The sequence below is a fragment of the Ursus americanus genome, chromosome 31 (assembly GCF_024610735.1).
Source record: "Ursus americanus isolate L20-20 chromosome 31, mUrsAme1.1.p, whole genome shotgun sequence".
Taxonomy (NCBI): domain Eukaryota; kingdom Metazoa; phylum Chordata; class Mammalia; order Carnivora; family Ursidae; genus Ursus; species Ursus americanus.
Window position 1 is genome coordinate 25170317 of NC_142157.1, and position 12512 is coordinate 25182828.

The window sequence follows — 12512 nt, forward strand, 5'->3', positions numbered from 1 at the left end:
TTTTAGGAGCCCATTGGGTTGATGAAGCGCTCCGAGAGAAGCAAGGCTGGCCCCCCTCGATCTGCTCACCCGAGGTTGCCCGCCTTCCGGCACCCGGCACACACCTCCCGCGGGGCGGCGCTCAGTGCCTGCTCTCCTCCCCCCACCCCTGCCCCGCCCCGCCCCGCTCGCCCCAACCCCGGCCCCTCCCAGGGCTTCCTGTCGTTTCACCTTCTCTCTGCTTCACAGAACCCTTCAGCGATAATCCTCCTTTATTTTCCTGAACTTCTGAACTCCTCCGGATCTTTGGCAATCGGCCTTGGATTCCTTTATCTGCCCTTGGCCCGGCGGAAACTTCTGCCCACAGAGAGAAAGAAGGTCCAGTTTTCACGGATTCTCGCTTCTGACCACAAGCACTCGCCACGCTGCATTTTTCTTCTCTACTTTTTTTCTCCTTCCTTTCCAGCTGACCAAACTTTTCCTATTCGTGTGTGTGTATACTCCTGATCCAGTGTTGTTTCTTTCCCCCTCTTTGCACTGTGGTCTCCGTGATGTGAGCCACTTAGGGGTGGGGGGTGGGGGCTACTCCAGCCTCTTCTAGTGTGACCCCGGGCAAACGGACCCATCTCGGAGCTGGCATCTCACCACCTCGCCTGGTCAGTTTCAGGCTCTCCTGTAAGGGTAACTTCGCTTTGCTCTCAAACCTGGAAGGATGGTTCCACCAGCCCCCTGCCGGGGGCGGGGGGGGGGGGGCTGTCCGGTGCTCGGCCCACAGCCCGGTTTGGCTCCTACTTTCCTTGGCTGGCGTTGTAGTGGCTTGTGAGCCATCCTAAAATAGCCACCTTTTATGACCATGTTATTTCTCATTTAAGACGTAAAAGCAGTTTGTTTCTTGTCCTGCCTGGTGTGGCGCAATTGAGAAATTAGATCAGAGGCTCCCATTGTGATCCCTAAATATTTCTTTAAAGTTTTCTTATTTGAGTGGAGTTGACACATTCGTTTCGGGTGAACAACGTAGTGATTCATCTTCTCTATATGATGCCCCAATTTTTTTTTTTTTTAAGATGTGTCATGGTATTGTCTTTCTCCGGAGGCTTAAGAACACACTTATTCTAGGAAACTAAATTTCACCAACGTGTCTTTGGGGAGTACAGTCAAGAGACTTTCTCTACACAAAATTCCTGCCTTGGAATATTTTTTTCTGATGAGAAACATCCTTTCTAGATGACTAGGTGGTCAATTCTTTTCAAATCAGCCAACAGTTTGTGTCAAGTCCCTTTTACCTATGGTGAGCTTCCTTTTTTCTTATGGAAAATGAAAGAAACTAACAACATTACCACTTTGTGCCTCTTGACACTTTTCAGCAAACACGTTTTCCATTCTTCTTCCAAACCCCACCTTACCATCTGACTGTTGCTACTCACTCTTCCATTCTGAGTCTGACTGCAACTCCTTAGAAGAAAGCTGTTGCCTCCTAATTCCTGTTAACATGTCCTCAGCCAAACAGTCAACGGGTATCTACTAGGCAATTCTAATGGACAGCCGTCACAAAAAATAGCTTTGGCAAATTCCTACAATGCCGGGGCACTGAATCTAGCTGTGAGGAGGTACCCTCACCTCCAGTGGCAAAAGGCAGAGCATCCCTCAGGGTCATCCACCCATGCTGTAGGGTGCATGGTATGTGGGAGGAAAAACCTTTCTTCTACCCCCTTAAGCTCTGAAAACAAGGGCCTGCAAATTAAACTAACAAACGATATATTAACAGGAGAAAAGGCACAATGTTTACTAATATTCACAGAAAGAAGTGAAACTCAAAGAGGTAGCTAGACTTGGAGGCTTATATACCTCATTTTATTATTTATTTATTTTTAAAGATTTTATTTATTTATTTGACAGAGTGAGAGAGGACACGCAGGGGGAGCAGCAGAGGGAGAAGCAGACTCCCCGCTGAGCAGGGAGCCCGATGCGGGGCTCGAGCCCAGCACCCTGGGATCATGACTAGAGCCAAAGGCAGAAGCTTAACCGACTGAGCCACCCAGGTGCCCCCTTATATACCATTTTAACAAAGGAAAGGGGGTCTGGGCTTCAAGGGATGATCAACTGTAGGGAAGTGAAGGATATACACGGGGGAACAAATGGAAGATAAGTGTTATTTTAGTAACATCTGTTTATGCAGACTCATCTCAGTGCTGACTCTGTCTCCAGTGATAAGTTGCTCTCCTTTTTCTGGTACGAGAGAGGACATTGTCACAAAAGGAAACTGATGCCCTGCTTTTAGGCAGATAAGGGGAGGCCAGAGAATTCTTCCTGCATCTGTTGATCCTCAGTTGCCTTCAGCTCGAAATCATCCTTACGCCAAAGTAGCAGATTTTGGAGTGGCACATTCTGATCTCCTTCAATGGCATCCCCAGAACGTGCAACTGATGCTGACATTTTCTACTGGCGCCTTACAGTGGGAAGTGTTTTTGGTTTGGGTTTGGGTTTTAATTGAAGAATAATTAACATGTAATATTAAATTCGTTTCCAGTGTACAACATAGCGGCTCAACAATTCTACGCATGATGAAATGCTCACCGCAGTAGTGGATCGTGGAACCCTCGCGCACTGTTGTGGGGGTGTAAAGTGGGGCCGCCACCATGATGAGCAACAGAACAAAGTCTCCTCAAAAAACTAAAGATAGCTTGGGCGCCTTGCTGGCTCAGTCGGGAGCGCGTGGGACTCTTGATCTTGGGGTTGTGAATTTAAGCCCCACATTGGGGGTTGAGTTTACTAAATAAATAAATAAATAAATAAAGGGAGCATTAAGGGAGGAAAAAAATCTTAAAAATAGAAGTACCACCCTATCCAGTAATTTCACTGCTGGGCATCTACCTCAAGAAAATGAAAACACTAATTCAGAAAGATACATGCACTCCTTGGCCTACTGCAGCACTCTTTACGATGGCCCAGGTATGGAAGCAACCCAAGCGTCCATGAAGAGATGAACGGATAAAGAAGATGTGGTCTATATATATATATACAATGAAGTCTCACTCAGCCATAAAAAGAATAAAATCTCGCCATTTGCAACAACATGGATGGACCTACAGGGTATTATGCTACATGAAATAAGCCAAAGGAAGACAAATAGCCTTTGATTTCACTTACGAGTGGGAAGCACTTTTCAATTATCATTTGCGTTTTTCAGTTGAGTAACCTGTGGCTTTGAGAGGTTCATCCTTTTCCTTCTCTGCTCTCACCTCCCAAGGACTCAGTCCGACCCCCTTGTGCAGTTCTTAATCGCAACTCTCTTCCCTACCCACTTCATGCACGCGGCTGCCACTGCTTTAAGAAATCTGCTCTGCTCCTTCTCTTCTTAGTGAGGGGCCCTTGGTTTCTCCCGCTATCCCCAAGAAAGAACCAAAGACACTGAAGAAGAGGGGCGCCTGGGTGGCTCAGCCAGTTTAGCGGCTCCCTACTTAGCGGGGAGACTGCTTCTCCCTCTCCCTCTGCCCCTGCACACCACTCGTGCTCTCTCTCTCTCTCAAATAAATAAAATCTTTTAAAAAGAAAAAGAAAGAAAAGCAAAGAAGCCAAAGAAGAAACCCAAAGGTAACTCAACTCTTGCAGCCGGCGTCTAGAACCCATACCCTTGGCTCTCCAGTTGCCCGTGTCCGGGGGTTCAACCCCAAGCTAGCTTTTGTGACCACCTCCTGTGTGAGCTCTCAAGCGTCCCTCCAAATCTAAACCCCATCCTCACTGCCCTAACGTCCTGATGACGTTTCAGCTAACTTGTCATACACTGGAGGTTTCCCCCAGATGTCTCTAGATGCAGAAATTTGAGCACTTCTGGGCAGAAGTAAGCTACGGACCCATGGGATCACATATATTTAGAGTCGGAATAGCCCTAGGGTGGAGTGTTTTTTCCCCATCGTGACTGCAGGCTGTGGGGTGTAGTTACTGGTGAGAACAGTAGGTAGGTTGACCGTTCACAACAGTGGTGCAAGACAGGCTTCAAACAGAAATCTAATCCATTCAGAGGCTTTAATCATATTTATCTATTTTCTTCTGCCAATAATCCCTGATAGTGCCCAGATGTCATGATCCTCCTTGAGTGGAATTAAATTGGAATGGCTTACATTATCTGATTAATTAGAGTCGGCTTTGACTACAGTGACCAATAGGTCCAATCTTGTTAGGGCAGCCCAGCAGCTGTGGTTACATGACATGGCGAAGGGCTGGTAGAGACCGTTGGTCTAGTGCAGAGTAAGTAATTAATTTTGCTTACAAAATATTAGCAGGGTAACTCAACAGAATACTATTCAGCCATGAAAAGGAACGAAGAACTGAAACACCCTACCACATGGACAAACCTTGGAACATTACGCCAAGTGAAAAGAAGTCAGATACAAAAGGTCATATCCCGTATGACTCCATTTATAGGAAATGTTCAGAAGAGGGGACTCTACAGAGAGGGCCAGCAGATGGGTGGTTGCCAGGAGCTGGTGCGGGGGATGGGGAGTGACTGCTTAATGGGTGTGGAGCTTCTTTTTGAGGTGCTGAAATGTTTTGGAGTTACACAGACGAAGTGTTTGTGCAACACTGAGAATATACTGCATGCGACTGAATTGTTTACTTTAAAATGGTTAGCTTTACGTTACATGAACTTTACTTGGATCAAAATACACAGAGAGAGGGGCACCTGGCTGGTTCAGTTGGTGGAGCCCGCGACTCTTGATCTCGGTGGTAAGTGTGAGCCCCACAGTGGGTGTACAGATTACTTATGAATAAAATCTTAAAAAAAAAATAGAGAGAGAGACACAGAGAGACAGACCCAGAGATAGGGAGCAAGAGCCAATCTCCAGGTTCCATGGATCACATTGGGCCAGTAATCCACATGTCCAATGTTACGGGTCTACACCCATACCCACATGCCCTATTGATGAGGGGGTGGAGGGCTGGAGAGCAGATATGCCAGCCAGGGTTATACAATCGAACTTAGAACCCTAGCTTCCCCATTTCAGGGCTGGTCCCTTTCCACTATTTTAACCAAGGGAATAATTGTTTCAGTCCTGGAGGTCATGGCTTCAGTAACTGCTTCCCGAGTGCCTGCAAAACGCCTGATGCTGCAACCCTGTTCACTTGAGATTACGGTTAGCTTAACCAGCCCTGTCTCCCCGGCACAGACCCACCACATTGGTCCCCTGGTAACCACCTGTTCTGATTTGGATCTGTAATTTTTGTGTTAGTCCCTTAATAGGTCCAAGTGGCTTAAATTTTGAAACTGTTACCATACGACTTAAAAGCATTGTGTGTGTGTTTAAAATAATCAGGAGACTATTAAGAGTAAACACACATTTGGGGTACCTGGAAGGCTCAGTCTGTTAAGTGTTTGTCTTTGGCTCCTGGGATGGAGCTCCCAGTCAGGCTCCTTGCTCTGCGAGGAGTCGGCTTCACCCTCTGCTCCTCCCCTCCTTGTGCACGTGCACGCGCTCTCTCACTCTCAAATAAATAAATAAAATCTTTAAAAATAAATAAATAAATAAATAAATAAATGCAGTGCAGTACTATAAATTTTCTCTGCCTTGTGATTTTCTTAATATCATCTTCTCTCTAGCTTACTTTATTGTAAGAATACAGTCTATAATACATACGAGATACAAAATACGTGTTGATCGACTGTTTATAATATCGGTACGGCTTCCGATCAACAGGAGGCTGTTAGTAGTTAAGTTCTGAGTGAGTCAAAAGTGATAGGCAGATTTTGGACAGTGAGGGGGGCACCCCCATGTTGTTCAAGTGTTCCCTGTACTAAGGTGCCTATCGCACCACTGGCCTGTGACCTAGTGTTTTATTTTTCTTTTCTTTTTTTTTCTAAGATTTTATTTATTTACTTGACAGAGAGAGAGAGCACAAGCAGGGGGAGCAGCAGGCAGAGGGAGATGGAGAAGCAGACTCTGCTGAGGGGGGAGCCCGATGCGGGGCTCAATCCCAGGACCCTGGGATCATGACCTGAGCCGAAGGCAGACACTTAACTGACTGAGCCACCCAGGCGCCCCTTACCTAGTGTTTTCCAACATGCAGATAGTTTGGGTGTTCCCCCTGCCCCTCAAAATCTTTGCCAACTTGATCCTAACGCTTACATTATTTTGACTGAAGGAACAGACCGTCATTCTATAATTAAAGCTAAGGTCTAAAACATCAATACACTGAAGGAGGTGACATAGCTTAAAAATATCCTAAACACAGGCAAATAAAATACAGATAATTCAGGCTTCCTCCAAATTAAAAACGTTTGTGCTTCAAAGGATGCCGTCAGGAAAGGGAAAAGATAATTCATGGAATGGGAAAGAGTATCTGCAAATCTGATATCCGATGAGCGTCTAGTATCCAGAACACACAAATAACTCTTAACAACTCAACAGTGAGAAGGCGAACAACCCAGCTGAGAAATGAGCAACAGATTTGAAGAGACATTTCTCCCAAGAAGATATGCAATGAAATAAACACACAAAAAGACCTTCAACATCATCCGTTACTACGGAAACGCAAGCGACGACCAGGAGATACTACTTCCCACCCATGAGGACGCCTATAACCCCGAGACAGACCATCACCAGTGCCTGTGAGGATGTGGAGAACCTGGAGCTCTCCCGCGTTGTTGGCGGAAATGTAAAACGGAGCAGTCCCTTTCTTTGGAGAACAGTTCCTCAAAAAGTTCAACACATGACCCAGAAATTCCACCCCGAAGTATATAACCAAGAGAAGCGAAAACATATGTCCACATATGTACAGAAAGAAATGTTCACAGCAGCAAGGAGAGTGACAGCTAATGGGTACAGAGTTTCTTTCTGGGGTGATGAAAATATTCTGGAACTACATAGCGGTGACAGTGGTAAGATTTTGGAAGATACTAAAAAAGCACTTTAGGGCGACTGGGTGGCTCAGTAGGTTGGGTGTCTGCCTTCAGCTCAGGTCACAGCCCTAAGGTCCTGGGATCAAGTCCCACGTCGGGCTTCCTGATCAGTGGGGCGCCTGCTTCTCCCTCTCCCCACCCCCCAACTTGTGCGTGTGCACTCGGCTCTCTCTCTCTCTCAAATAAATAAGCAAATTAAAAAATACATATTTTTTAAAATAAAATAAAAATTAAAAAGCACTTTAAATAATTGAATTTATGATACGTGTATTATATCTAAAAAACAAAACAAAACCTAAGTTATAAATGACCTTTATCAGCTTCTGACCACAAACCTGAACTGGGAGGAGGGAGTAAGGCTGGAACAGCAGGGAGTCAGAGGAGCCCCCAGACAGGAGCACGGGGGCACCTTGCCCTAACCTACCCTCCCTCTTTTTCTGCAGGTCATTTTTTCCTGCCCACCTTTCTGCTCCCACTGTAGAAGGAAAGTGACTTCACCCACAGGAGGGAAAGTAACCAAGACCAACACTCTTGGCTGTAAAAGTTGTTTCAGACACCAAAAAACAGACAAGTGACTTTCAAAAAGTGCAATCAACAAAATATGTATGTATTTTTCTCAACAGCTAAGGAAGGGAAAGGATAATGAGAAATCCTGGCTTCAGGAAGTGCCTACTTGCCAAAAAAATTATCGAAAGCATGTGGTCCCAACTCAGTTGCCTGCATCTACGCACAAGTCACAAGATGACGGAGTTAAGCGGCACATGTTTACATTAAACAGGCTCCTCTGAGCCTGGCAGATGTTTGCTGCTTTCCAAGAGGGGCGATCCGATAGCAGGCTTAGTTCTGTGGCACTGCCCGCCCGCCGGAGACAGTAACTCGGGAAGGGAGCGCTTAAGGAGCATCCTCGGGAGATCTGCTGGCTCGGATCGGGTGTCCGAGCCTGAGCAGAAGAATTACACACCTTCTTTCATAACAAAAGGAGATACCCATTCAGTAACCCTAGAGGAGGGTTTGGCTCTTAAATTCTTAACAGACCGTGGAACACACGATGTACTTGAGAGGGAAAAGCAAATCACCTTTGGATGAGTTTCGAGGTAGGCTGGACGTTCAACGCAAAGATTTGGTGTCTAATTACACAGCCATCTTCCTCCTACACAAAAACATCCAGAGCCCTCGCAGAAAGGGTTAGAGAAGGTCTTCTTTTTTTTTTTTTTAAGATTTTATTTATTTATTTGACAGAGACAGCGAGAGAGGGAACACAAGCAGGGGGAGTGGGAGAAGCAGACTTCCCGCTGAGCGGGGAGCCCAATGTGGGGCTTGATCCCAGGACCCTGGGATCATGATCCGAGCCAAAGGCAGATGCTTAATGACTGAGCCACCCAGGCGCCCTAGAGAAGATCTTCTGACTTCCGATGGCGGTTCCTGGTGCAATTATGCAGCACTGAGAAAGACCCACCCGATTAATCTGGTGGATCGTATGATGTTTTTAGAGGCACGAGTTGGGGGGAGGTATCAGAGCAGGTCAGGAGGGGACCAAATACTTCAGGTTTATCACTTTTTCTGTCTGGGGGAAACTGGCCCAAAGATGAGACAGAGGGAGGGGGGCAGTCGGGAGGGGGAGTGAAGAGAATGTCAGCATGCAGACACAGTGAAAAGGTAGGGAACCAGCAAATGGGGATGAGATGGGGAGCCAAACTTACGTGCGGCTAAAGCGTTCGGGAAGTAGTTGCTGTTACTATACATGATTTGCAGATTAAAACAAAAAAATCGCCCAATACCTCATAGCCTCAACCTGTAGACACCCAGAAGCAGCTAAACATAAGATTAAACTAGAAGCCAAAGCGGCAAACACACGTCTATACTGCCTCCTGGCCTCAACCGCAAGCACCCTGCCTGATCTCTGCCTGCGGAATTAGGAGAAATGGAGTTACAAGGAGGAGTTTTTCATCTTAATTTAAGTCATTGTCATTTAACACTTCTCCTGGGCAGGCTCTCTTCTCAGATGTTGGCCTGTAGATTAACCTAAATGTGCCTTTGATTCTTTTCCATTATTTTTTCCCTGTACCTTCTTGGTGATGTTTCAGGTTTTCCTTGGGATTCCCTCTAAGCACGGGTTCTCTGAGCCCGAGTTGTCCAATATGGTAGTCACTGGCCACGTGTGGCCACCGAGCCCTTGAGACTGGGACGTGCCTAATCCAAAGTGAGATGTGTTCTAGGTGTAAAATACACAACCCATGTCAAAGACTAAGAGACTTCAACTTTTAAAATATCGGTGACACGTTGAAATTATAGTATTTTGAGTATTCGGAGTTCAATAAAATATATTATTAAAATTAATTTCATCTGTTCCTCTTTACTTCTTTATTTTTACTTTTTTAAAGATTATTTATTTCTTTTGAGAGCGAGCGAGAGCGCGAGGGCTCCTGAGCGGGGCTGGAGGTAGTGGGGGAGGGGCAGAGAGAGGGGGAGGAGCACAGAGAGGGAGGGAGAATCTCAAGCTGACTCGGTGCTAAGCATGGAGCCAGATGCAAGGCTCGATCCCACAACCGTGAGATCATGACCTGAGCCGAAATCAAGGGCTGGACACTTAACTGAGCCACCCAGGCGCCTCCCTTTTTACTTTTTTAATGTGGCTTGCTAGAAAATTTAAAATTGCACCTGTGGCTTGTATTCTGTTTCTATGGGACAGGGCTACTCTGAGCCTCCCGAACACTAAAACGCAGTATGAGTCTGTAAGAGACACAACCATTTTTCACATAACGTCTTATTCTACTTATATATTTTTTCTCTTTCATGCTTTTCCACTTTCATACCTATAGCTGGAAGTTTGGTGAGGGGTTTATTTTAGTTCAGCTACATCTGCACACCAGTCCACCAGACGTCTTCCCAGAACATTTTATATCTACTGTGAATTACATGCCAGTTTCCATTTGCAGAAATGCAAGACTCACTTGTAAAAAGCTTTGAGCTTTTCAGATTTCAGGGCCAAGGCACAGCACCCCCACATCATTGAATGTTTGAAGATGTTTGGCTATCAGTTAATTCCTACCTTTTCCAGGATACAGAGAAGAGAACACAAGCACAAAACTGGTGAGCAGTTCCCCCTTCCCCGGCCAGAGCTGACTCCAGCAAGGAGGATCCTGACACAGAACATTAGGTTGTGCTGCCTCCTATTGGCCACAATAAGACACTGCACAAAACCCACAGGCAGGAAAACTGTAATTCGGTGATTCGGTAATACACTAAAGGGGGAAAAAAATCTCTTTAAAATATATCTGCAGTCCCCAGACTGAAAAACACCATTCTATATCATGCAAATGAAGAAGTTCAAACAGCAACCAAGACTTAAATTCTAAAAGATGCCTTCAGTTTCCAGGGAAACTGTGCAAGGCACAGACCTTATCTTTGTGCTGGGGATTATGTACCTTGCTTACTTCCCACAGTAAGTCTTGCAGTAATGATGACCTTTCGTTATGGCATCTCTGTACTTAAATTTTGGTGCTGTTTATAGCTCTATACTCTTGCCCTGGCTTCTGTGAAACTGAACTTACTTCTCTTCTTTGCCCATATACCTTTCTGCCCGCCCCCCCTCCAATCCCCCAAATAGGGGAGGAGGTCTGTGCCTGGTCTCAGCATCTCCTCATGGACAGCATACACTATCACCTTCTCCCCAAACTCTGCCCACCTCCACCCCTGCACCTGTTCCCAAGCTGACTCAGTCTGTCTGTCCTCCCAGGAACCACACTGCCCTGTGCTTAGCTCTGTCGCCTTGTTTATACATGTCTCCGTTACGCTCTAGACCTCCAGAAATTTGAGGACAGACCATGTCTTAGGTATTTGTGAATAATACACTTATTTATATCACTTGAATTTGAAAATATGCTCAGCATTATTAAAGACTTCAACTTGACCAAGATGTTTGAATAAAAGGTTTTATGACCTAATAAGACATATACATAAACTGGAATACCAGATGGAATGTAAGAGATAAATGGCAGGTTACAGAGGCTGATAAAACCCTCTACTAGGCAAACACAAAGAAAGAAGCAATTGCCTCTAGCTAGAGAAGGAGGAAATGGCATTTGAGGCTGATCTGAAATGATAAGCTGCATCTGTGGGGATGGGGTGGGGGATGGGGATGGAGTTGTCATATATGGAAACTCTTCCAGACAAAAGAAATACAAATAAAATAAAATAAAATACAAGCCTCAGAGCCTGGAAAGCGCGAGCATCTTCTATGAACAAGTACCGCTGTTTTTCCGGAGCCTAAGTTGCTTTCAGGAGAGAAGGGCAGATGGGGTCAGGTTCCTGAGGGTCTTAAAAGCCAAGCTAAGGAGGATAGAAGGATATTTGGACCAGACAGGGGCTGGGGGTGGGGGCTAGCGGGTGGGGGGGAGTGTCTGTGGGTTGGTGGAGCACAGACCCCCCAATACCCAGGTATGTAGCACTATCCCACTTTTCCGTGGGAACTGTAGCACTTCTGGGAAACTTCCGGATGGACACCTCCCTGCCTCAGATAGGCTGTTGAAAGCAGGCAGCAATCTCTTCGTTACAGAAGAGCAATGGTTCCCCAAGTTTGCCCCAGCACCACAATCACTGGCAGGGCTCATCAAAGCACAGAATGCTGGGCCCCACCCCGGAAGCGCCTGCGTTAACAGGTCTGGGGGTGGCCCCCAAATGTGCATTTCCAGTAACTTCCCAGGTGAGACCAGCCTTTGAAAACCATTGTCCAAGAACATTTCCAGGAGGAAAACGGTAAGCGTGGAACCCGTTGCCCGTTCAGAGTGAAGTGCCCAGTGCACAGCAAAGTGCCTGAGACATAAAAGGCCCTTCAGGAAAACAGAGATGAGATCTGTTAGTAAACGGCTGCACAGCCAGATAGCATGAGAGATAAAGCCCCATCTTAAATGCCTTCGTGGGAGGGAGGGATTGCTCTTCAGACACAACAGCAGAGAGACGAGTGCCTTAAACCCCCATTCCGCATAAACATTTTCATGACTTTTCTTAGATTTGCTTAATGGGAGAACATGTCACAAATAGAGTGCAAGTGCGGCCACCCCTCAGACTTTCCGCCTCTCTCCCTCCCAGAGGCCAGCGTGTCTTAGAGCTGGTGACACCTTCCCAGCCTTCCCTTCTGCATGTATGACATACATACATATTCAGTAAGTATGTGGTAGTAGTAGTTCGTGTCATACGTGTCATGAATGCATCACATAAGGCATTTCGTGGTGCACTTGTCCTGTTCATATATTTACTGTGGTAAAGTATATATAAAACGTACAGTTCACGGGGCGCCTGGGGGGCTCAGTCGGTGAAGCGTCTGCCTTCGGCTCAGGGCATGATCCCGGGGTCCTGGGATCGAACCCCTCGTTGGGCTCCCTGCTCCACGGAGAGCCTGCTTCTCCCTCTCCCTCTGCCTCCCGCTCCCCCTGCTTGTGCTCTCTCTCTCTCTGTCAAATAAATAAGATCTTTAAAATATATATACAATTTACTATTTAAACCATGTTTAAGCGTACAGTTCAAATGGCATTAACTACGTTCATACTGTGGTGCAACCAGCCCCACCACCCATCGCCAGACTTTACTTCATCTTCCTGAAAGGCAGCTCCCCACTATTCAACAGGAACTCCCTTAACAT

General features: G+C 46.2%; 1 protein-coding gene across 3 annotated transcripts in view; it reads right to left on the reverse strand.

Moving 5' to 3' along the window:
* Window positions 1-12512, reverse strand: part of LOC123786096 (uncharacterized) — a 68173-nt gene that overhangs the window by 39840 nt on the left and 15821 nt on the right. The window contains exon 3 of one of the 3 annotated variants that reach the window (XR_015722447.1): window positions 211-336. The exons of the other annotated variants lie outside the window; for them this stretch is intronic. The gene's annotated coding sequence lies outside the window, so the exon portion shown is untranslated. The remainder of the gene's footprint in view (window positions 1-210; window positions 337-12512) is intronic. 3 annotated transcript variants of the gene reach the window in all.